Source organism: Sapajus apella, unplaced genomic scaffold, assembly GCF_009761245.1.
Source record: "Sapajus apella isolate SASKATOON/1434 unplaced genomic scaffold, GSC_monkey_1.0 scaffold22, whole genome shotgun sequence".
Taxonomy (NCBI): domain Eukaryota; kingdom Metazoa; phylum Chordata; class Mammalia; order Primates; family Cebidae; genus Sapajus; species Sapajus apella.
In genome coordinates, this window is record NW_022436962.1 from 15,041,339 (window position 1) to 15,049,099 (window position 7,761).

General features: G+C 44.9%; 1 long non-coding RNA gene across 1 annotated transcript; it reads left to right on the forward strand.

Annotated features, from left to right (window-relative positions):
- Nucleotides 1-2,829: 2,829 nt before the first annotated feature.
- LOC116558897 lies at nt 2,830-7,761 on the forward strand. Its single transcript, XR_004272224.1, has 3 exons — nt 2,830-3,588; nt 4,306-4,424; nt 7,688-7,761. It is a non-coding gene; the product is annotated as an uncharacterized LOC116558897 (long non-coding RNA).

Genomic DNA, 7,761 nt, shown 5'->3' on the forward strand with positions numbered 1-7,761 from the left:
ACACAACCTCCATCTCAGTAGCTTTCTGGGAAATGCACTGTCACAATGACTGTTGACACAGTGACCTTTTGCTTCTGACTTGGACTGAACTGACAGCAAAGATGCCTCTTAGGACCCTTTCAACCATCTTGGGCTCATTGTTGAGCTTGAAGAGCCTTCTTCTCTTCAGTCTCCTCCCATTCATTCTTCATTCATTGAGCAAATGTATTATACTCCTACTATGTGCCAGGCCCTGAGCTTAGCTGAATATTCAGAGACTTGCCTGTGTCTCCAGTAGTGGAAAAGAACAAGCACTTAGGAGCTGAATGGCTCCTCTTTCTCTTTGTGATTTGTTAGCACTTCGCTGTTTCCCAAGCTGTGGGACTAGTTCATCTTGCTCTGAACTTTATTGCCCTGGTCACAATTTGAAAGGCCCCTCTCTGTAGTGATTTTAACCTTCCTGGCACCATTCTTAGGAGTTTGTGCCTTTCTATTCCTTTCTTAGCTTCCAGGTTCCTCCTTCCAGCTCTTGCAGCCAGCATGGGCAAGAGCCAACATCCATGTTTCATCCATTTAGGATACTCCATTATACTCTGTACTTTATCTTGCCTGTTACAGTTGTGGGGTATCAGGCAAGATAAAGCACACAGAGTCTCTCTGTATGATGGAGAGCATTTTACAGCATGAGGAGATGTTTTCTGCCCTGGCTGTGTACTGAAATCCTCCATGGAGCCTGAAATGTGAGTGTAGGGGTTGGGGGTGGGCTGATGACTGTATGCTTTGGTTTAAGTTTCACCAGTGATTTTGATGCACATTCAAATGTGGAAACCATTGACAAAGTACAAAAGACAAACAGGAGAAGAGAAATAAATTACTCTGTGAGCTAAAGACACAGGCACATTTTAAGCTCTCTTTAGAGTGAATAACTAAGGGCAAACTTAGAGAATAATTAAATCGCCTATCTTTTTCAAGGTACCCAAAACCCTAATGTCAAGTCCCTTTTTTCTTCCTGGAAAAGATGTACGTGACTTCAATTACATTACTTTTCTTACCTAACAATCTAAACACACACTGAAGATTTCACACACACACACACACACACACACACACACACACACACACACACTCTTCATGAATTATCTCTGCCTGCTTGCATGCTGAAGTCAGATTCTGAGTAATGTCTTTTATTCTTTAACCTCTGAGTAATCACTCTGGCCCTGGTCTGCTCTTTATTATCCAGGAAAACAATCTGATCAGGCCTTGGATGATGAATTCATAGCAGCCCAAATCTCCAGAGTACTGTATAAACCAGACTATTAATTTATTCCGTGGGGATATTCTGTGAGAGTTCTAGTTCTCCTTGTTAATAATTGAGTAGCCTTGAGCAAGCTGCTTAATCTCTCTAGGTCTCTAAGATGATTATGATCACTGAGCATCACCCATTACAAAGTATTTCCTTCTTTGTGGCGGCTCTCCTTAAAATGCCAGTTGAGTGTTCTCAGAAAGTTGCTTCAGTGGGCATAACATAAAGAAAATGGGTAAGAATGAGAACAATGAATTTAAGGTACATTTCATTCAGTCTATGGGACATCAGAGTGAACAGCTGTTACAGCTGTTTTGTCTGCTCAGCACCTCTTCCACTCTTCAGTGGACAGAACTTCCTTTCATGGGGGAACAGCTCCTTTCTTCTTCCATGTGGTTGTGGGTGACTGCTGATTAAAGGACCTTGGCCTCCTCCTCTTGGGCCACAGGGGTGGGCATGTGACTTTGACTTAATCATAATAACAACCTACTCACCTGGCCACAATGATTGATCTGGGAATTCATCCAAGGATCAACCCAAAGAGAGAGAGAGAGAGGGAGAGGGAGAGAGAGAAAAGAAAGGGAAAGAAAACAGAGAAAGAGAAGGAAGGAAGGAAGGAAGGAAAGAAGGAAGGAAGGAAACCAGGAATTTTTCTAAATTAAGCTTATAGGGAAAAGTATCTTTCCTTTCTGGTCAAGGAGCTTTATCATTGTGACCCTGTGTGCCACATGAGAAGGCTGGGAGGACAAGGCCACCAGCCAGAGGGAAGAAGAAATGAGGCAGCAAGAGACAGAGATGGAAACAAGGAAAGGGTCTGTGGTGTCGAGTTCCAGGTCTGACTCTCCTGGTGTCATCTGGCAATTATTCTTTTAATTCCTTAAGCTACCCCAGGGTTTTCCCAAAAAGTCACTTTCTCTTTTTTTTCTCACTTAGGCCCGTTTGTTTTAGAATTTCTACCACTTGCAACTCAGTCTTGATGAACAGAAACACTCCAACAGTTTTCCTCTCAGCTATACTTAAAAAAAAATTTTTACCCCAAATTTGAGGCTCTATGTCCTCTTGTCACCTGGCCCTTGCCAGCAGCCAGACTTGTCTTGCTTTCTGCAAGCTGCACCTTGTTCACCCATGCCAGGCCAAGCAGTGACTCTCCTGTGATTCTTCACCTTCCCTTTTCAGATCTTCACTTCCCTACTTCCTGCCCCCTCCCCATGTTTTGTAAGATCTCATTTTTATAATAAATACCTTAGTCCATAATACTCAGTGGTTCTGCTCCCAAGGTTCAGCCCTGACAAACGCAAATGCTATTGGGTGGGCCCTGACAAAGAAACTTCCTTCTTCTTCTCCTTTTTTTAGTCAGAGTTTCACTCTTGTCACCCCGGCTGGAGTGAGCATGATCTGGCTCACTACAACTTCTACCTCCTGGGTTTAAGCGATTCTCCTGCCTCAGCCTCCCCAGTAGCTAGGATTACAGGTGTGTGTCACCATGCTTGGCTAATTTTTTTGTATTTTTAGTAGAGAAGGGGTTTCACTATACATGCTAGCCATGCTGATCTCGAACTCCTGACCTCAGGTGATCCGCCCACCTTGGCCTCCCAAAGTGCTGGGATTACAGGCCTGAACAACCGTGTCCGGCCAAAGCTTCCTGCTTCCATTCTTTGCTTCCTGCCCACACTGCCTCCATCTCTCCGTCCGCCCCTCCTCTCCAGTTACCACATCGCCGTCTTTCCTCATCCTGTCCCTGTGTCAGCGGGAAGGTCTGATGCAGCCCCTGGTCCCTTTAACCACTGTGCTATTTGCAGTCCCAAGCCACTCTTCTCTCTGACCTCTGTCTGGTTCACTTTTGCACTATTTCCTGCGCCTCATTCCCAAACACAAGTCTGTGTCTGGCAGGCAGCCTGAAAATTTAACACGGGCTGGCACCCAGCAAAGGCAAATGCCGAGACGCCCTGCCCAGAGCTTCTCACTCATTATTTCCAATTAGAAAATGTCACTAGGGAAGAAAACAAATACCCTCAAAGATAACTCAGTGGGGACTGTGTGTTTGTTGCCTGGAATAGATGCCAAATAAATATTTTATCAAAGGAATTTACATAGTAAAAACTATTTGAGTTGAAAATTATCCAGGAATACTTTCAAAATGAACATGGTGGATTTTTTTGTTGTTGTGTTTTGTTTTTGTAGCATGCATGGATTTGAAGTTTCCCCTGGGAGCTGGCTCTGTTTTTGATGAGCTCAAGGTCTCTTCCAACTCTGTGATGTTGGCTCAAAGGCCAGAGCTTCTGATCCAGGCCCAGCCATTGCTCAATGTGAATCAGCTGACCTCTCTAGACTTTGCCTAATCGAACTGGATCAATAAAATAAACAGAGAAAAAAAAATCCAGATCATTGTATCTTAGGCTTGGAAGCAACCTTACAGGTTATCCCTAATTAAGGAAGCTGGCTGTTGTGTGTCTCCATCCAGCCCCTCTGGCTTCACTTGACTCACCACTTAGCTGGGACCCCATGGGCATACAGTATTGTCTCCTCTCTGAAGGCAGATGCTGGGTATGGTGACTCAGCCTCTGTCCCAGAGTTGGGACAAGTGTCTAACAGCAGAATTTTCTTCATGTAGAATTAGACACCCTAAATCTTAAAAGGGCATTGTTACCAGGTTGACATGGGACATGAATAGCAAAGTATTTACCAATTTCTTGGTAAGAAGGAAATTGAAAGCGTATATCAAATCATATATCACATCAGATCATATATCAATATTTAGTTGGGTAAATTTATGATTAAACAATGTAATTATCTTCTAGTCTTGCAGATTTATTCTGACCTCCTTCTTTCGTTATCTACATACATTCCTCAATTGTGTAAGCCTTCTGTTCATTTGGGCGGGTGGATTCTACCAGGCCATGGAAATCAAGGCTGGGTGTCCTTGACCAGGCAAGCTGAGTGAGCAGCAGCCCTTACCAGAGGTTGGTTTGACAAAGTTTACTTGGTTGTGCTGAATATCACACTTTTCTCACATCTGTCCTCAGAACCTCCTGAAGCACAGGGGCAGCCCAGAGGAGTCCTGACTGCAGCCCAGAGAGAAAAATGACTTGCTCCAGTCTGTGGCGAAGCTGGTACCTGAAGCCGAGGCCCCTGAATCCCGTTTGTATGTTTCAATGTTTCTTTCATATATGTATGATGTATTTTTACCTATGGCTAGTGCTGCTTTCAAGAGGGGTGGAGGCCTTAGGCACCCCCTCTTAATCTCCGTCAGCATCCCATGCCCCGCAACACACACACCTCCTTCTTTGTCACGAGCATCTGGTGTTTTCTCAGTTGAGGTAAAGTCCTGTGAAAACACAACAATCCAGGTCCCCAAGCCTGCCCGTTCCTAAGTAAATGAAGCTCCTGTGTCCTTCCTAGGTGGAAATTCTGGGATCATCTGCACCTGTGCCTATCTGTTCCGTGAGACTATCCACTCCCTCCAAAGGGTAGGAAATAGACCTCTTTCTCTCTGACACCCCCAAAAGATTAATGAGGGCTCTGCACACTTGCAGTGAATATTTGTTACTGCGCCTGCTGCTGCAGTGGCCAGCTATGTTTGGTCCCAATTAAGAAGGCTTATGCTTGTGTGTTTGGAAGTAGGCATTCCTTGCGTTTCATCTCTGATGTAGGCAAGTAGTCAAAAGAGAAGATGGATTTTAATTTTTAATGTCTCATGTCACTTTCCCACTGTATATGTTACGGACTCCCACCTTAGACTGTGGGTTCCTCAAGCAAAGCAATCACATATCAAGCATGTAGTTGCTCCCCAGTAAGTGGTTGCCAAGAGAACGACTGAGCATCTGAATACTGCTTCTGATAGCACCTAATAAAAGGGAACACACCTCATCTGAAAAGGTGACTCGGCAGTCAGGCATACTGTCACTTAACAGGGAGTCATCACATGATGCTTTTTGCTGCAGAAGGAGATAAAACAAATGGATCTGCCACACAATGTAAAACACGAGGGCAGTCATCACACACCTCCATGCCTTCTGCCTGTCACATGTTAGTGACTTAAAGACACACTTACAAGAAAGGATAGTACATACTTCAGAATTGCAGCGGGTTATCTGCTCAGCTGCACTTCTCTGGGGCCAGTACAACCTCCCCCACCCTTCTGATGCACACACCCCTAGATAGTTCCAGGTGGCCATCGTTTATGCTGTGACCTGCCCAGATTCCTCTCCCAGGAATTTGGAATTTTGGACACAGATGCACAAAGAAAGGGGCTGTCTGGGGAGGCGGGCCCATTATGATAGTCTCCTGGAGGGAAGCCCACCACCACCTGCTGCTGCAGACCAAGATCAGCAACAGCAATTGCCCATTCTCGGCACAACACAAACACACACAACATGAAAATAGACTCTAGTAAAACGCACACAGACACACACACACACACAGACACACAGAGGGAATCAGAAAACTTCCTAGTCCTCATGAATAAAGATATATAATTTGGACGTGAGTTAAATATTTTTTCTCCATTGCTCTCCGCACTTCTGTGGTATCCTCATGGCTTGTATTTTACTTAATATTTCCAACATTTCTAGAAACCCATGAGTAGACCCATGGAGGGCAAGAATGTGCCTTTTTCACCTTTGTACATCTCACTGGCCTAGCCCACCCCTCACTTCCACGGGCATTCGATGGACACCAGTGTAGCTGAATTAAGTTTGATTGACTAGGACAAAAATAATGAATTTGCATGTTTCTAGGGAAAACAATATTAAAACTATTAAACTAAAATTTAATGATTTATCTTTCTTCACATCCAGATATTATTTAGAAACCAGGCAGCCAGTAGATAAGTGACTGTGCTTTTTAAAAAGGGGGGGAAACAAAGATGAGAGGGAAGTTCCTGTGGTATATTTCCCATTTCTTCCTTGTCCCAACTCCTGTCCCTTGCCTCTCTTTAGCACCCTTTCTCTGCCCTTAGCCTTCCTCACCACCTCATATCCCCCACTCCAGGGCTGTGTGCTGTCTGGGGCCCCATGGCAGACACCATGAGTTGTGTCTTACTATGGTAGGACAGGGCACAGAGGGAAACTGGGCGCTGCCATTCTGGAAGCATCACCGAGCAGACTGTCACCAGAGCGCAGCTGCCATTCTGAGCTTTAGAACCAAAGGACATGGCTGAGGAAAGAGCCACAAACCAGCAGGCATCAGAAACGGGTCCCCAAGATGGTGAGCTTGGAGAACCAACAAGCAACCCTAAGGAGTCCTTTGACCATTGTTTAGGGCTGAGTAGCCTCCTTGTCAGAAGGGCTTTTTATTTTTTTTAATTTAATTTAATTTTTTTGAGACAGAATCTCACTCTGTCACCAGGCGCCAGGCTGGAGTGCAGTGGTGTGATCTCAGCTCACTGCAACCCCTGCCTCCTGGGTTCAAGCAATTCTCCTGCCTCAGCCTCCTCAGGAGCTGGTACTACAGGTGCTCACCACCACGCTTGGCTAATTTTTTGTGTTTTTAGTGGAGATTGGGTTTCACCATGTTGGCCAGGCTGGTCTCAAACTCCTGACCTTAAGTGATCCACCCGCCTTGGCCTCCCAAAGTGCTGGGATTAAAGGCATGAGCCACCATGCCCAACCGGAAGGGGCTTTTTATAGTGATTTACTGATCACTGAATTTGCCACCTAAAAACATTCCAGAGGTATGGGTGATGATTTTGGTGAGATGGGGAGAGGTTCTGAGTCAAGAGCAGCAGTCTTATGCCCAGAGCAGTCAGGACTGTCACTGCAGCACCAGGTGTCCCCCAGCCGCTCCTTCCTGTCCTGCCCTCCTGGCTGCCTTACCCCAGAAGGCAGCTGTGGGGTGTTGCCTGAGATGTGGCCGTGGATGCAACTGAAGACCACGGACATTCAAATGCATTCCCTGCTGGCAGCTCAGAAAGTGCTGGACAAAGGAGAGGGAGATGTTACCAGACACATTTTTTAGAAATCTGTAAACCTGTATTTGCTTACATGCTACACTAAATATTGTATACAATGAAGGGGGTCTTGCACTTTGAGGGGCTTCCATTCATGTTTCAGAATGTTAGTGACAAGAAAATGTATTCTTATATTCTCTTCTCTTTCCATGCCTATAATATATCTTGGAAAGTAAGCAATTGACGTGTCTTAATACTGCAGACCTATTAAAAATAATTGAAATATATCTTTTGATTATTTTCTTTTGTTTAATTTTTTTTTTCTTTTTTTTTTTTTTTGAGACAAGGTCTTGCTCTTTGACCCAGGCTGGAGTGCAGTGGTACAATTTCGGCTCACTGCAGCCTTGATCTCCTGGGCTCAAGCAATCCTCCTGCCTTAGCCTCCTGAGCATCTGGGATTACAGGAGTTCACCACCACATCTGGCTAATTTTTCTTTTCTTTCTTTCTTTTTTTGTAGAGATGGGACCTCAATATGTTGCTCAGGCTGGTCTCATACTCCTAGGCTCAAGAGATCTCCCTTCCTTGGCCTCC